Below are 17,847 nucleotides of genomic sequence, written 5' to 3' on the forward strand. Positions count from 1 at the left end.
GTTGCAGACTTCCATCTAGCGTCCACTGAGTAGTTTCTTTTAAACAAGTCAGTAATATAAATCAAAATTTTTACGAGGGAGTGTATTCAGGGCGTCCCAACTTTAGGCGCCAAAATTTTACAGATCTCAAACTGAGAACTTTGAGATATGGATATAATGGTCAGAAATGAATCTTTAGTTTTTATTGACATAAAAAACTTACGTTTTATAGCAACAACTTCAGTTCATAGCATCTGTTCAAAGTCACGATCGTCATTGTCTGTGAATGCATTAATAATCGGTTGATAAAAGCGAACTCTGGGTTCGAAATCACTTCTAACCGTTGTTTGCAGACTTTGTTTGTGACAGAAGTGTACATATCACGGGCAAGTTGACGGCTGCTTAATAGTGAATCTTTTCCCACACGATTCGGCACCGTCTCCTCGAATTCTAGTGCGTCATCAATTCCATGTCGTGAACCTTGGACTGTTCTCTGCAGCGCTAACTCCTCAGTTTCCCCTACTTTTTCTTCAACGGCGAAAAAAATTTGATCCAGTTAGGGTGACGCCTGTCACGAAACATTTATGTATATATTCGTTAGTATCCCCGGGCGCTACACTATGCTACACCACATACGCTGATGAATAAAAACATTATGACCACTGTCCACCGCGAGACAGAATGCCGTCTGATGGCGTTGCGGACATGTGTCGCGGTAAGTCTGAGCAAAGGAATCCAGGCTTCTATTAGTGGACATTAATTCGGTTGTGTCCACTCTCCGACTTTATGACGGTTTGAACTCTGCTGGCCCGCATCTCGTGGTCGTGCGGTAGCGTTCTCGCTTCCCACGCCCGGGTTCCCGGGTTCGATTCCCGGCGGGGTCAGGGATTTTCTGTGCCTCGCGATGGCTGGGTGTTGTGTGCTGTCCTTAGGTTAGTTAGGTTTAAGTAGTTCTAAGTTCTAGGGGACTTATGACCACAGCAGTTGAGTCCCATAGTGCTCAGAGCCATTTGAACCATTTGAACTCTGCTGGGGAGGCGTCTGAATGTCTGTGGACGAATGCCAGACCTTTCTTCCTCAAGAGCTGAAAACAGAGAAGGTAGTGATGTTTGTCCCTGGGGTCTGGAGAGAAGTCGATGTTCTTACTCATCCACTGGGTTCAGGTCGAGACTGTGGGTAGGCTACTCCTTTTCAGGAATATTAGTGTCCTCAAACCATTGCTTCATAGTTGCTGCTCTATGATAGCGTGCATTATACTGATAAAATCGTCGCCTCCAAACTGCTGTTCTACTGTACAGAGTACACAACACTGTAAAATGTGTTCAGGTCCTTTCACATTCAACATTTTCTTAAGCGCAGTAAGGAGAACACACGCTAAACACGATTCTGTCCAATGGCATCGCTCTTTACACCACCTCAAGAGTCGCTTAACTTTGAGACGGAAATGAGTGGCTTTTGAAAACCCATTCGACCATTGAACCCATTTCTTTTTTAGCTCTCTACGCACAGTCGCTGTAGTAGCTGTACCGCTGGTAGTGCTTTGGAACTCACGACTGATCCTTTCGCTGATTTCATATGACTTGTTAGAAGCGCGCTCCGCAATGATCGACGGTGTCCGTCAGAACATGAGGTCTGCATGGACTTGGTTTAGTTGTGTTTTTTTTTTCTTTATTGTTATTTCACTCCCCAATATGGGGCGGGCTGGCAGCAGCGCAATATGCCGCTCTTCAGCCAAGAGAGTTTCAGAGAAAAACATAGTCAAATGAGAAAAGAACACGTAACATAGAATGGTATAAAATGATGAATAAACATGAACAAAAATAGATGAGTATAAATGGTAGATTTAAAAAAAGAAACAACATAGACGAGAGCCACACACAGATGCGGAGAATGAACACTGTGAGTTGACACAAAATCAAAGAAAACCCCACAGTGGGAACACAAATGAGTGATCCTGGCGACATTGTTGGTGCTGGTGGAACGTAGAACTGCTAACGGCACTGAAGAAACACTGACACTACAACGAAAACGCTAAAAATAACTGCACTGAAGGGGAACTACCACCGGGTGAAGGGAGGAGGGGGAAAGAAAAGGGAGAGGGAGAGATGGTAGGAGGAAATCAGTAGGGGGGTAGGAAGGAGGCAGTGGAGGAGAGAAGGAAAGGTGATGGAAGCCCAGGGGGAGGGCAGGGGGTGAAAAGGAAAAAGAAGGTGTTTGGCAGGGGAAAAGGAGAAAGAAGGGAAGGGGGAGAGGGAGGGAGAGAGGGAGCCCTGAGGAGGGGGGGGGGAAGAAGAAGGGAATAGATCTGGTAGGAGGGGTAGATGGAAGGCATGAGGACATCATCTGGGAGGAGGAGTTGGCAGAAGCCACCTTGGGCGAGGGTATGGAGTGTGTGGAGATGGAGACCAAGCGGGACACTGTGGTACAGGCGCGGCAGTCGGCTAGGGTGGGAGAGGATGGGGGAAACCAAAGGATAGGGAGGGGGGGGGGGATCCAGTTTGCAGGAGACGTATAGGATCCATATTCGTTCAAGGAACAGGAGGAGATGGCGGAAGGGAATCAGATCGTAAAGGATCCATGTGGGGGACAGGAGACGGATGCGATAAGTGAGGCGGAGTGCTTGTTTAGTTGTGGTTGTTCTTTCGCTTTTAACTTCACAGTCACAGCACCAAAACTCGAAATGGGCACTTTTAGAAGGGCTGAAATGTCCCTGATGGAATCGTCACTGAGGTGACATCCAGTGACTAATCCACGCTCGAGATCAGAGAGTTTTCCTGGGCGACCCATTGTTCCGTTACTGCTTCTGTACTGACAACACAATAATCGCAGCCTCCTTTCATACTGGCAGGCCCTCCTCCTTTGTCATCTAGTGGTCATTTCCGCACTATACAGGTGTGTCCGGATACTTTCCATCATATAATGTAAGCGGTGCACAAGTGAATGGGAAGTCATTCGAACGACGATACAGGCTGCAAATGAGAAGTTCCTGTGACATAAACAACTGTGGAAAAGGGCAGATTTTTATGGCCAGCACCTGAGCACAAGGAACCGTAACAGCTGTAAACTACGGGAATAGTGTAGCAAACAGCTTGCAGCCCTTTGTGCTATATGTCTCAGGACCACAATGTCTTCGCCACCAAATTCGCTTCACATCGAAATGGCAGATATTGACACAAGTGGTCACGGAGTAGAAAATCAAGTGGATCTGCTCAACATCGGAAAGACAACAGGACTAAACGAGATATCTGTGAGGTACTAGAAACACTGTGCGAAAGAATTTGCTCCTCTTCTAGGATTACTTTATTTTGGGTCCCTGAAACAATAACTGGTCCTAGCGGTTGGTAAAAAGGTCATTCCCGTTGTCGAGAAGGGTCGTCGGACAGATACACAAAATTATAGGCCTTTACCACTGGCGTTAATCTGTTGTAGAATTTTGGAACATACTTTACAGTCGCGAATTATGACTTTTTTTGAGAATTAAAATCTCCTCTATAAAAATGAACACGGGTCCTGCAAACACAGATCTCGTTAAACTCTACTCGCTCTGTTCATCCATGAAATGTGGAGCGCCGTCGACAAACGCATCCAGGTTGATGCCGCGTTCCTTGATTTCCGGAAGGAATTCAATACAGTTCCACACCGTAGTTTAGTGAACAAAATACGACCTTACCGAGTAGTATATTTGTGATTAGATTCAGAAGTTCTTTGCAGATTGAACTAAACATGTGGTTCTTAACGGAATAAAACTGGCAGATATAAAGACAGTTTCGGGGATGGCCCAAAGGTGTGTTTAAGGGTGTTGCTGTTTCCAAGTCATATTAAAAATCTCTTACGTACAGACGCTGCTGTTCTCTTTAGGAAGGCTGCAACGCCAGAAGATTGTAGTGAAATGCAGGAAGACTTGCAGAGGATCAACGATTAGTGCCGGGATTGTCAGCTGACCCTATGGTAAACAAATGTAAAGTATTGCGCATAAACGGTCGAAGATATTCACCACTGTTCGATTACAGAATTGACGAAAAATCGCTAGAAACAGTAACTGCTGTAAAGTACCTACGAGTAATCATTCGGAGAGACCTAAAGAGGAATAACCACACAAAACAAATAGTAGGAAAAGCAGACGCCAGTTTGAGATTTATTGGGAGAATTTCGAAGAAATGTAATTAATTCACGAAATAAATAGCTTAAAAAACACTTGCTCGACCGATTCTTCAGTATTGCTCATAAGTGTACAACCTTTACAAGGTGGATTAATAGAAAAGAGAAACGATCCAGCGAAGACCTGCGCTTTTCACTACGGAATCGTGTAGTCTGCGCGAGATCGTTAAGGAGATGTTCAACATAATCCAGTTGCAGATGATACAAAAGAGCTGTTGTGCGTCAAGGAAAGGTTACCGTTGAAATTTCGAGAGCGTATGTTCGACGAAGAGTAGGTGTACGGCTTGCTTGCTCCACCATACATCACAGACGTCTAACCACCACAAGGGTGGTTCACAGTACTGTGCACCAAACACATCGTAACCCCTCCACATCTCCGGCTGCTATCCGAGAACAAGTAATGCACTCCCTGCAACATCCAGTGTCATACCGCCTCATTGGTCTGAGGCTAGCAGCAGCTGGGCTCGAGGATTATCCCCCCCCCCCCCCCCCCCACGCCCACCATTCCCCAGTTTGGCACACAGTTTTAGTCCGCCAGGAAGTTTCATATCAGCGCACAGTCCGCTGCAAAGTGGGAACTTCATTCTGGAATCATCCTCAGGCTGTGGCTAAGCCATGTCTCCGCAATATCCTTTCTTCCAAGAATATTAGTTTTAGTTTTGCAAGGTTCGCAGAAGAGCTTCTGTGAAGTTTGGAAGGTAGGAGACGGGATACTGGCAGAAGTGGAGCGTGGGTAGCTCAGCTGGTAGAGCACCCGCCCGCGGAAGGCAAAGGTCCTGAGTCCGAGTCTCGGTCCAGCACAGAGTTTTACTCTGCCAGGAAGTTTCATATCAGCGCACACTCGCTGCAGCTTGAAAATTTCATTCTCTATTTTCAGTCATATCATGCTTTGTTGCCATATTTCTCCCCATCCCGTCCCATTGACATAAGCCATTTGCCCCCGTGTACAAATTGGTGGGCAATTTAAAATATCCAGTGTTTTCTCCATTCCTATGATGTCGCTGTGGAAGTGTGGTGCTTGTCGAACGCTTGAATTGCTGGTAAATTAAAAGATCCAAGATAAGAAATTTTCCTCCTGGTTGAAAATCTAAGACGGCGTACCGGGATATACAGGCGCAGACCTACAAAGTCAGAAACCAAGATGGCGACCAAAGACCACGCACCTGAAGACTCTGGCACAGCCCACTGATGTCAGAATGCAACATGGACCTTGGAATACAGGTGCACCGTATGATATCAAAATCCAAGATGGCACACCTGGAAATACTCGAAAAGTCTGTATAGTTATCAGGTTTCCCCGAGCCGTATGATATCAGAACCCAAGATGGTGGATCTGGGGATACTGATGCAGCCTGCATAGTTGTTGGGTCACGTGTGCTAACTACAGAATCAGGTCCTAAGTGTAAAATGATAAGAAATTTTTAAAAAAATCATCTGTTTTTCTCTGAAGTTTTCAAACACTGCAGCCTGCATGCTTAAACAATTTCCCATCCCATCCTCTGATGTCACAGGTTAAACAAATTCCCTCACCCAAGTTACCTTATGTTTGAAGCCCAAGTGTTGACTTGCCTAAGTTTAAAACTATGTGTGGTGTAGTAGGAACAGCATAGGAATGTTAATCTCTTTATTTAAACAAAAATACGGGAGGGCCCCTTCTGCAGCTTCCGGATACGCTGGTCATCAGGTGTGCCACTTGTAAGGCCGCTGCGCCACCCCAGGTCTCGGATCACACTAAGTGCTGCTGCTGCTGCCACCATCAGAGGGTACACTGTCAGTGTGATGGAACCATTCCGCCGTCACCACAGTCACCAGCTCCACAATGTATACTGCCGATTTGGCTATCTACTGCAAAGTGCAGGTTTGTAGTTCCACTTACCGCCGCTAATACATTTTTGTGATGGGGCTGCAGTCACAGACCATGTGACATAAATTAAAACTGAGTGGATATTCGAAGCTGCATGAAGCACACATACTTTAACCCATGCTGTAAAATGGTGGTAAATTCAAAATTCTTCAAAGTTTAAAATGAACAATGGCTCACACACATGCTCCAGGGAAATTCAAAAAAATTACACAAGCACATTTCTTCTCCTGGGAGAGACTTGTACAGTGGATCCGGAGCCAATAGCAAAAAAATAGGATTAAGAACTATATTTGTAAAATTCGCCACAAAAAATTTGTGTGGGGGATGGATGGCAGCTATTAAAACTGGCAGTAACCTAAATTGTAAGTAATCAATCACTACAGAGCAGGTAAAAAAAAAAAAAAAAAAAAAAAAAATGACAGGCTGTATTTCGAAGTGTCATCGTCGACGACGATCCAGACTTCATGGTGGAAGGTACGTAGGTGCTCGGTTTCACTTTATTGTAAATAAACTGTAGTCAACTTCTTAGCACCCGTATATCGGTCCATAAGATACCGCCAGTTGGTGGAATGGGTGAGGATGTCGTAGTACCAAGGAGCATGGAACCTTATAACGATGCCATGGGAGGGGTATTGTCCTGCCACAGTTCTTATGTGGCACATAGTGTTACGCAATGTGTCTACTTTGTTGTGCAATGTCGTCGTCCGCTTGCAAACTGCTTCAACTACTGTATCCATATGGAGGGCCGCGTGCAAGTCAACGATGTGAGTTTCGTGGCTGGCACAAAGTATCCATCTGAGTCCCATATTTTGTAGAACTTGTAGACGGCCAATTTGTGTTGGACTGGCAAGACCCCAGACCGAGCTGCCATGCAGCATCTTAGAGACAACCGTCGCCTTACATAATCGAAGCTTTGCTGTAGTACTGAGATCAGTACACTTGAAAAAACGGAGGAGTTTCTCGTCGATACCAAAAGCTTTGTTCCTGAGAGAGTCAGTGTGTTTATGGAGAAAGAAGCGTGTGTTCAATGTGACCCCCAGGTAAGTCACCGTTCCCCCAGGCGATATCCCATCCATACAGTCTCGTTGGTAGGCATCAAGGGGCGATTCTTGCTGAAATAGATGGCTGTCGTCTTGCCGGGATGTAGTTGCACTTTATTGGACTTACACCAAGCGGCTGTGGCATCGAGTTGATATTGAAGACACAATGTTTTTATTTAAGTATCCCCTGAACCAGGGCCGCTTATTTCCCCAGTGAACTCGCTGGTTCGGTAGGTGACTCGTCCTTGGTAGCATTGCCAGAAGAGGATCATGGTTCGAAGACAAGCCATTGATAGTAACAATGTTCTGGCGTAACCACAAGCGCCGGAAAGAAGAGGAAGAACGCAAGACCAAGGAAGGTGGTGACACGACGTCAGCCAATAGCCCGCTGACAAGGACTGTGACACGACAGGAGCGACCTCTGCAAGAAGAGAATATAAGCGCCGCTCCTGCCAGCCTTGGGCATTGAGTATTGACTCAGTATCCGCACAGCGCACAGTATTTGGACAGTATTCGCACAGCTGTAGACCGGCACTCGTAGAACAGTTATTACTGACCCATATCCATTGCATGTTTGGACATTGCCTATAGCGAAGAACATTACTGTTTGCATGTCGCCCATCGTTTGCGACACAGTTGTAAAGCCTAAGTATTGTCAATCTTCCTATTTCTAATAAAACTACTAATGTTATTTGCATGAACTGTTGTATAGCATTCTGAGAACGCAGCATCCCTTAGGCACCCTATATGAAACAAGTGGGCAAGACACCACATTTGGCGACGAGTAGTCGTCAGGTAGTGTCATAGGCCCTCTGCTGTTCCTGATTTATATACACTCCTGGAAATTGAAATAAGAACACCGTGAATTCATTGTCCCAGGAAGGGGAAACTTTATTGACACATTCCTGGGGTCAGATACATCACATGATCACACTGACAGAACCACAGGCACATAGACACAGGCAACAGAGCATGCACAATGTCGGCACTAGTACAGTGTATATCCACCTTTCGCAGCAATGCAGGCTGCTATTCTCCCATGGAGACGATCGTAGAGATGCTGCATGTAGTCCTGTGGAACGGCTTGCCATGCCATTTCCACCTGGCGCCTCGGTTGGACCAGCGTTCGTGCTGGACGTGCAGACCGCGTGAGACGACGCTTCATCCAGTCCCAAACATGCTCAATGGGGGACAGATCCGGAGATCTTGCTGGCCAGGGTAGTTGACTTACACCTTCTAGAGCACGTTGGGTGGCACGGGATACATGCGGACGTGCATTGTCCTGTTGGAACAGCAAGTTCCCTTGCCGGTCTAGGAATGGTAGAACGATGGGTTCGATGACGGTTTGGATGTACCGTGCACTATTCAGTGTCCCCTCGACGATCACCAGTGGTGTACGGCCAGTGTAGGAGATCGCTCCCCACACCATGATGCCGGGTGTTGGCCCTGTGTGCCTCGGTCGTATGCAGTCCTGATTGTGGCGCTCACCTGCACGGCGCCAAACACGCATACGACCATCATTGGCACCAAGGCAGAAGCGACTCTCATCGCTGAAGACGACACGTCTCCATTCGTCCCTCCATTCACGCCTGTCGCGACACCACTGGAGGCGGGCTGCACGATGTTGGGGCGTGAGCGGAAGAAGGCCTAACGGGTGCGGTCCCCTACGGCACTGCGTAGAATCCTACGGTCTTGGCGTGCATCCGTGCGTCGCTGCGGTCCGGTCCCAGGTCGACGGGCACGTGCACCTTCCGCCGACCACTGGCGACAACATCGATGTACTGTGGAGACCTCACGCCCCACGTGTTGAGCAATTCGGCGGTACGTCCACCCGGCCTCCCGCATGCCCACTATACGCCCTCGCTCAAAGTCCGTCAACTGCACATACGGTTCACGTCCACGCTGTCGCGGCATGCTACCAGTGTTAAAAACTGCGATGGAGCTCCGTATGCCACGGCAAACTGGCTGACACTGACGGCGGCGGTGCACAAATGCTGCGCAGCTAGCGCCATTCGACGGCCAACACCGCGGTTCCTGGTGTGTCCGCTGTGCCGTGCGTGTGATCATTGCTTGTACAGCCCTCTCGCTGTGTCCGGAGCAAGTATGGTGGGTCTGACACACCGGTGTCAATGTGTTCTTTTTTCCATTTCCAGGAGTGTAAATGATCTAGGTGATAATCTGAGCAGCCCCCTTAGATTGTTTGCAGATGACGCTGTAATTTACCGTCTAGTAAAATCATGAGACCATCAATTACAATTACAAAATGATCTAGAAAGAATATCTGTATGGTGCGAAAAGTGGGAATTAGCACTAAAGAAAGAAAAGTGCGAGGTCATCCACATGGGTACTAAAAGAAATCCTATAAATTTTGGTATACGATAAATCGCATAAATCTAAGGGCTGTCAATTCTACTAAATACCTAGGAATTACAATTACGAGCAACTTAAATTGGAAAGACCACATAGATAATATTGTGGGGAAGGCGAAACAAAGACTGCGCTTTGTTGGCAAAACACTTAGAAGATGCAACAAATCCGCTAAAGAGACAGCCTACATTAACCTTGTCCGTCCTCTGCTGGAATATTGCAGCGCGGTATGCGACCCTTACCAGGTAGGATTGACGGAGGATATCGAAAAAGTGCAAAGAAGGGCAGCTCGTTTCGTGTTATCGCGCAATAGGGGTGAGAGTGTCACTGATATAATACGTGAGTTGGGGTGGCAGTCATTGAAACAAAGGCGGTTTTCTTTGCGACGAGATCTATTTTCGAAATTTCAACCACTAACTTTCTCTTCCGAATGCGAAAATATTTTGTTGAGACCCACCTACTTAGGGAGAAATGATCATCATAATAAAATAAGAGAAATCAGAGCTCGAACGGAAAGATTTAGGTGTCACTTTTTCCCACGAGCCATTCGAGAGTGGATTGGTAGAGAAGTAGTATGAAAATGGTTCGATGAACCCTCTGCCAGGCCCTTAAGTGTGAATTGCAGAGTAACCATGTAGATGTAGATGTAAATCCTCCGAACTCAGTGCCTGATGGCCACAAAATTTTCTTTTATATTGTGCTGGTGCCTTAATTCTCTCTTGTCTTTGCTTTGCAGGGGTGCTTAATTGCTTGAACAATTTCTTGTCGTTTTGCTAATAAGTGTTTTCAGGTGGGCGTTGCAGAAATTGTCTTTGTCTTTTTTGTCTGTTTGTTGCATTTGTGTCTTACAACATGCCCATCCCACCTGTCCCACCCCCTTCTCAGGCGCCGCAGCCGTAAGCGTTAGATGCCACACAGCTAATGCAGATGTTTCAGTTCCAGATGCAGCAGTTTTCGACGTTACTCAACACGGTGCAGCAGCTACTGGCCAACGCTGCGCACCCGACGGAACAAGCACCGCCTACTACAGCTGCTATACTACCTTTTCAATAATTTCGTGAACAAGAAGAGAAATATCTCGAGTGGTTGTCTCAGTTCGAAGCCCATACCCTCGCTCACAATGTACCAGGTACTGTGAAACTTCCCTATCTACGGTCAACGGTAGGAAGAGCAGTGTTTAGCCTCCTACAACAAATTTCGCTAACGTCACTCCGAGTGAATTAGCTTACGACGACGTGGTAGTGTCACTAACTAACTATTATAACTAACAAGTGAATGTGGTAGCAGCTAGGCATCAATTCTTTAATGCAAAAAACGGTCAGAACAAACTTATCATGGGTGGGTAACAGATTTTCAGGATATGACAAGGTTGGCTCTGAGCACTATGAGACTTAACATCTGAGGTCATCGGTCCCCTAGAACTTAGAACTACTTAAACCTAACTAACCTAAGGACGTCACACACATCCATGCCCGAGGCAGGATTTGAACCTGCGGCCATAGCGGTCGCGCGGTTCCAGACTGAAGCGCCTAGAATCGCTCGGCCACTCCGGCCGGCGATATGACAAGGAAATGCAAATTCAAATGTGCTTGCCATGCTTTATATTCAGATGTTATGTTGCGTGATGCGATTGTGTACAATGTATCTGACGTCAAACTCAGAGAACAGATTTTGAAACAGTCCGATCCATCATTTCAGCAGGTAGTGAAAATCTTAGATCAGTACGGTTCTGTTGCCTTGTCGGTTTCATATATCTGAGCAGCCAGCTATTTGCTAGGTTGAGTCCCTTGATTGCAATCGCCCCATTCCGTACCGGCGGCGTGCGCTAGCCTCGCCGAGTAAACAACGTTCCACGCCGCGTAAACAGTTCACTAAACAGGCGGCTATACAGGCGTACAGAATTAAGTCTTGCCCTAGGTGTTATTCATGGCACGAACGCCAAGACTGCCCCTCCCGACAAGCTCAGTGTTACGCTTGTGGTAGGAAAGGACATGTACAACCCGTCTGCTTGCAATGGAACAATCATAAGTAATCGGCCCACCTACAAAAATCTAGTGACAAGGCCCATGCCATTAATGCAGTATATTCAAAGTCTGCAACGGGCATTAGCAAAACTACCAAGCATGCAGTTTCTTCAGTGATACACCAGTCAAACCAACTTTTTGTACATTTTCTTATTTGTGGGACACGTGTGAAATTTCAGTTGGGCACGGGTGTCTCTGTCACATTGCTCAGTTGTCACACATATGAACTGTTAGGCTCCGTGCGCCTGTCTAAAACTAGCAAGCAACTGACAGCTTATAATGGACAAGACGTTTCCGTTCTCGGAACACGTACTTTGCGTGCCTTGTATCGCTCGCATACGAGAAAAGTGACTTTTACAGTGCTACATTCACGCGATTGTGAGAACATATTGGGGTCCCGGCGGAGGTTCGAGTCCTCCCTCGGGCATGGGTGTGTGTGTTTGTCCTTAGGATAATTTAGGTTAAGTAGTGTGTGAGCTTAGGGACTGATGACCTCAGCAGTTAAGTCCCATAAGATTTCACACACATTTGAACGTTTTATGAGAACATATTTGGTCTTGATTATTTTGATTTGTTTGGCTTTAACAGGATAATGTGTCGTCAGCGTCTGCATTCAATGCAAAAGACAGTGTAGCTAGCTTTCTAAAAAAATTCCCGGAATTCTTTTCTGAAAGTTTAGACAAAGCTACCAATTTTTTTGCACGTATTATGCTGAAAGACAATGCTCAGCCAAAATTTTGCCGGACCAGAACCGTGCCCATTGCATTATGGGACAAAGTCGCTGCTGAACTTAAAGAATTGCAAGATAAGAGTTATTGCGCCCATATCAGCTTGTCAATGGGCAAATCCACTGGTTTTGTTCCCCAAACCTTCAGCTCGCATTCGCCATGGTGTTGACTTTAAGTCCACAGTCAACTCACAAACTGTGATTGATACTTATCCGTTGCCACGCCCAGAGGATCTCATGGACATATTATTTCTTTGTACTTTATTCACTGTCGAAAATAAATCACTATCATTAAAACACTGCCATTCTCTTTTTCCTACATCAACCCTATCGATCACTCTGCAATGTTTTCCAGGCAATTGTATTTTATATGCTTTAAATTCAGCTTCTATTGCACCCAAACCAATAGGACACTAATAGACATAGGTATGCCATATGTTAGCTGGTGGCCGGCCGCGGTGGTCTAGCGGTTCTAGGCGCGCAGTCCGGAACCGCGCGACTGCTACGGTCGCAGGTTCGAATCCTGCCTCGGGCATGGATGTGTGTGATGTCCTTAGGTTAGTTAGGTTTAAGTAGTTCTAAGTTCTAGGGGACTGATGACCACAGATGTTAAGTCCCATGGTGCTCAGAGCCATTTGAACCATTTTTTTGTTAGCTGGTATGGAATTTCTGTTTATAGGAGTAATGTCGGTTGACTTGCGTATAACACACATACACACAGTTATACACTTGTCTAAAAAAAATGGCTCTGAGCACTATGGGACTCAACTGCTGAGGTGATTAGTCCCCTAGAACTTAGAACTAGTTAAACCTAACTAACCTAAGGACATCACACACATCCATGCCCGAGGCAGGATTCGAACCTGCGACCGTAGCGGTCTCGCGGTTCCAGACTGCAGCGCCAGAACCGCGCGGCCACTTCGGCCGGCCCACACTTGTCTAGCTCCTCCTCCTCCGCCTTGTGTACTTCATGTCCCAACGCATACCTGACATCAGCTATGAGCCATTTTTACATATATTCACCATAGGCAGTCTGTCTGTGGTGATCCATACTGTAGCTTATAAGCTGCACAGTTTCACAACACTCAGATGCCTTAAATATACGCGCCATGTTGAGGCTTGAGATTTAACTTCGTTGTATCACCTCCAAACATATCGATAATGGATGCACTGTTACTGCCAAAGGTATCGATGTCTCGAGGGAATGGATTGTAGTCAGACGCCATGCAGTCGTCAATGTATCCAAGCTTGCTGCACAGTCTAGTCCACCTCATATCACTGAACTGCACCCATGTACCCCATCAGAAATTTTCTATTTCTACTATATCTTCGAAGTTTATGTCACATGCTCAACTGACATTAATATGCTTCGATCCGTTGGCAGTCAGTTAATAAGTAGTGTTGAACAGCAGCATTCTGAAATGAGGTTGCAGGTATGCGTCCTGCACCGATACATCAGATGGTGTTCAAAAATGGCTCTCAGCACTATGCGACTTAACTTCTGAGGTCATCAGTCGCCTAGAACTTAGAACTAATTAAACTTAACTAACCTCAGGACATCACACACATCCATGCCCGAGGCCGGATTCGAACCTGCGACCGTAGCGGTCGCTCGGCTCCAGACTGTAGCGCCTAGAACCGCACGGCCACTCCGGCCGGCAGATGCTGTGTGAGAGATTTTGTCAGCGTGAGACGAAAACACACATACACCTACACAGAATAATAATAATAATAAATATTTAGACAGAGATACAGATAGTACCTACATCTGACTGTGCCAGTCATTTTTCTCTGTCTAGAGGTAATAAAACTCTGATGATGTTTCACCATGATGATTAATCTTTCATTATGGAGAATATGAAAAGTTGTGAGACTGCTTGATGGCTAGTAAGCCTGGTCGTTGAGGATGAGTGGTGGGTACTGTGTCACAGAAATTGGGGCAACTGCCATGGCCTGGTAATGTTGCCAGCTATGCTCTGCAGGACATCATTGATGACAAATTAGAATTTTAGTAATACCTTCAGCCGCTGACGGGCAATGATACATATCAACGGGGATAGGTGAAAATGTGTGTCCCGACCGGGACTCGAACCCGGGATCTCCTGCTTACGTGGCAGACGCTCTATCCATCTGAGCCACCGAGCCCACAGAAGTTTGTGCTAATGCAGGGACTATCTCGCGCACGCCTCCCGCGTGACCGTCATTCTCACCTTGTATGTCCACACACCACATTCGTAGTGTTCCACCCCAACACACTCATTACTCCTGGAAGACATTCTTACCAAGTCCCGTAAGAGATATGTACCAATGCCCGTCAACAGCTGAAGGTATTAATAAAATTCTAATTTGTTTCTAGACGGCTGCAGGTCATAAATGGTGTCTGTTCCTTCAGACATGTCCGAAAGAACAGACACCACCTCCATATAAGTATATCATTGATGACATCCCAGATCATCATTTTGGATTGCGACATTATAGGTACGTCATCTTGGATTGCCATCTTAAATTTTAAATTTAGTGGCCATCTTGGATTCCATAACTGTCATATGTGACCTAGTTCTACAGTGACATCAGGGAAAGATCCACAGGATACAGAAGTCTAACAGCCATGTAGACTGCACCAGCTATGGAACGCTTCTGAGCTATAAATTGATCTGAAATCGTCACACCATACGGCTTTAGTAAGATACAACTATGTTGGAAAATGGCTCTGAGCACTATGGGACTTAACATCTATGGTCATAAGTCCCCTAGAACTTAGAACTACTTAAACCTAACTAACCTAAGGACATCACACACATCCATGCCCGAGGCAGGATTCGAACCTGCGACCGTAGCAGAACTGTGTTGGAGTTCAGAGAAATGTGAGCCTTGTACTGAGTTGTTGTCATGTCTGTGGTCTGTCCTAAAACTCACACAAAACTCTACTACATGCAGGTGTGCTGTGAATTTCGCTGCAACATAGTGGTGCATTGGGTAATTTGTTACAAATTTCGCCGAGTCCTGTGGTGTTTTGTTACAAGTTCAGTGTAACATAGGGCAATGTGTTGTAATATTTTCCATAACATCCGTCAATTTATTACAATTTCCTTGTAACATGGGGCACTTTGATACAATTTTTGATGTAACAGAAGCATTTTGTTACATTTACACGTATGGGGTGAAATGTTATGTAGTCTCCATTGATCAACGGTTGAATTCTTCAATTTACCACCCTGTTGTCATTTCATAAAAATATTCAGTGACCGAATTTCATACAAAATATTTCAGAACAGCCTTTATAAAATCAGTATCCACACGACCTTGAATGACTGTAAGTTCCACGATTGTCACAAACATTTCACTACAGTCGAACACATTTAAACATCCTACAACCCAGCAGGACTGTAGACTTTCTCCAATTACGAATGTGTGATTGTTTCACATCACATCTCCTGACACTCGCTATCGTGAACAGCAAAAACCATCTGCACAAGTTCCGTTGCTGAAGGAATTATTCTGGTATTAGTCAGAAAATTATTTAGAAATTATATGGATGCGTGTATGCTCACAAATAAAAGTCCCACTAACCCACCAATCGATTCGATCACGAAAACTTTTCACAATTCACTCACACCTTCAGCTTCCTCAACTATCACAATTTAGAAATCTGCTGGAGATGTTATAGGCCTATGCCTCACATGTAACATAAAACACTTACAATTTATGATGAATCGCTTTAAAACTCAGTTAAAATGCACTGCTACCTTGATCATTAGATCACTTTCTGATTCTAGGAAGAATGTTGCTCAACATTCCGTTTACGTTAATATCGTATTTTCATCAAACTGACGTATACCTACAGAGAAAATCGGTGTTAATTGAAGAATGAAACTGTCATGTAGCAGAAAGTTTGTGGTCATCGTCGGTCAGGTAGTTGAGAACCTCTGATATGAATTTACTACTACTACCACTCCAACTACAGCTAGTTGGGAACCTATTTGAATATATAGTATGAATCTACTGTCATTGCCTTATTAAATCCAACATGGAACCTGCTGTTTGAATCTATGGAATGAATGTACTACTGCATCAACCATTGGTACTCCATCAACTGCACCGCATTGCCGGCATGTCGTTATGAAGGATAAGAGCCCATTTTACTGCACAAGTAACCTTATAACTGAATGTGGTACAAAACTCAAATTGTGCTACAGTGGTTTGAGAAGCATTCACGTTAATGACTGAGTCATTAAAGTCGTCTGCTGTTGGACGTCAACTATACACCCGCAATTTACGGGAGTTGTGTGTAAACATATGGTGTCGGGTACCTCAGGAAATCTAGAAGGATTCGCTATAGCATGTTTGATCTGCCGGCAGTCCTAAGCCATATGTAGAGCGCTGTATAGGTCGTAATTGCAGACCCTATCTGTTATGACCATCTGCAAAGTTGATCAGCAGAAGACTTCCAACGGAAGCGTGATGTTGAAGAAATCTCACTTGCAATCACCAGAAATGGTTTAGAAATCCAACAGAAACTCGATGGGTCTATGTCTGACATTTAATTACGGCACAGCTTTTGCAACATTTCTGAATGACTGTACTGTGATACACTTTATCTTCGATCACAAACCTGTGACACTTGACATCGTTCATCTAATATGTGGCAAGACAAGATCTTCAGCAATCGAAAAAGATACTCTCCCACGTATAGAGTTGTTTGCAGTGGTTGTTTGAAGAAGACTTTTACATTACTTGTTTGGAGCTACAAACTACGATCTTAGAGATATCTTGTGACCAAAAACGTGAACAACACATCTCAGGCTTAGTGCTTCCACTGTCCTAAGCAAGGGAAGACCACATATCTACTCTCATGAGGTCTACCCGTGACGTACCTGTTTTCATCATCCTTACGATGACATTGAGCTCCGTGGCTCACAGGTCTACCACATTTTCAAGCTCAGAAGACAGTACTATTAGCAATCCACTGGAGATGTTAGACGTCCTTTGTAAAACCTAAAATGCTTAAAATTTATCTGAGGGATCACTTAATAAATACAATACAAACCTAAGTACTAAACTGCTTTCTGTTTATAGGAGGGACAACTGGAGTTTAAAGTAACGTCTATATCGATATCATTAGAGACAGAACAGTAGCTCACACTGATGAAGGTATAAATCTGTAATGACCTTGATGAAGGAATCGCATCGACATAGCTGTCAAATTCAACTGAAGTAAACACATCTAGGTCGCAATTGGACGTCTAAGATTTCCACTATCCATCGGAATGATATAGAAATCTTGTGGAAATTTGTAAGCTTCCACGCATTTCCTAGAAGTACCCTTCTGTAGATTTATGTAGTGTGCTTATGAAGTATGCATGAGATCATATATCAGACGAAATCAGAGACATATTGTTAGGATCATAACACATACATGTAGTCCAGACGAAAGCGTAGCAGTATGGAGGAGCTTAGTTGCAAAATTGATTGATTTAGGCAACATATTTATTGAGTTCAGCGCTAAATTAACCGATATCGATGTAGATTTAATGATTTGCTGTATGTGTGAACTAGACTGTACAAGTCCCACATTGCTGTAAAATAGAATACCAGTCCATGCCAAGAGTTTACGAGCATGTAGATCTTCTGCAAATCAGAAGCGCATCTGGCAGGTAGAATGCACACAGTGGACATGGCTGCAGGGCG

General features: G+C 45.1%; 1 protein-coding gene and 1 non-coding gene across 2 annotated transcripts in view; both read right to left on the minus strand.

Moving 5' to 3' along the window:
* Positions 1–17,847, minus strand: part of LOC126249592 (endosome/lysosome-associated apoptosis and autophagy regulator family member 2-like) — a 241,594-nt gene that overhangs the window by 183,386 nt on the left and 40,361 nt on the right. The window lies entirely within an intron of this gene.
* Trnat-cgu (transfer RNA threonine (anticodon CGU)) lies at positions 14,231–14,304 on the minus strand. Its single transcript has one exon. It is a non-coding gene; the product is annotated as a tRNA-Thr (tRNA).

Source organism: Schistocerca nitens, chromosome 3 (genome assembly GCF_023898315.1).
Source record: "Schistocerca nitens isolate TAMUIC-IGC-003100 chromosome 3, iqSchNite1.1, whole genome shotgun sequence".
In the NCBI taxonomy this organism is placed as follows: domain Eukaryota; kingdom Metazoa; phylum Arthropoda; class Insecta; order Orthoptera; family Acrididae; genus Schistocerca; species Schistocerca nitens.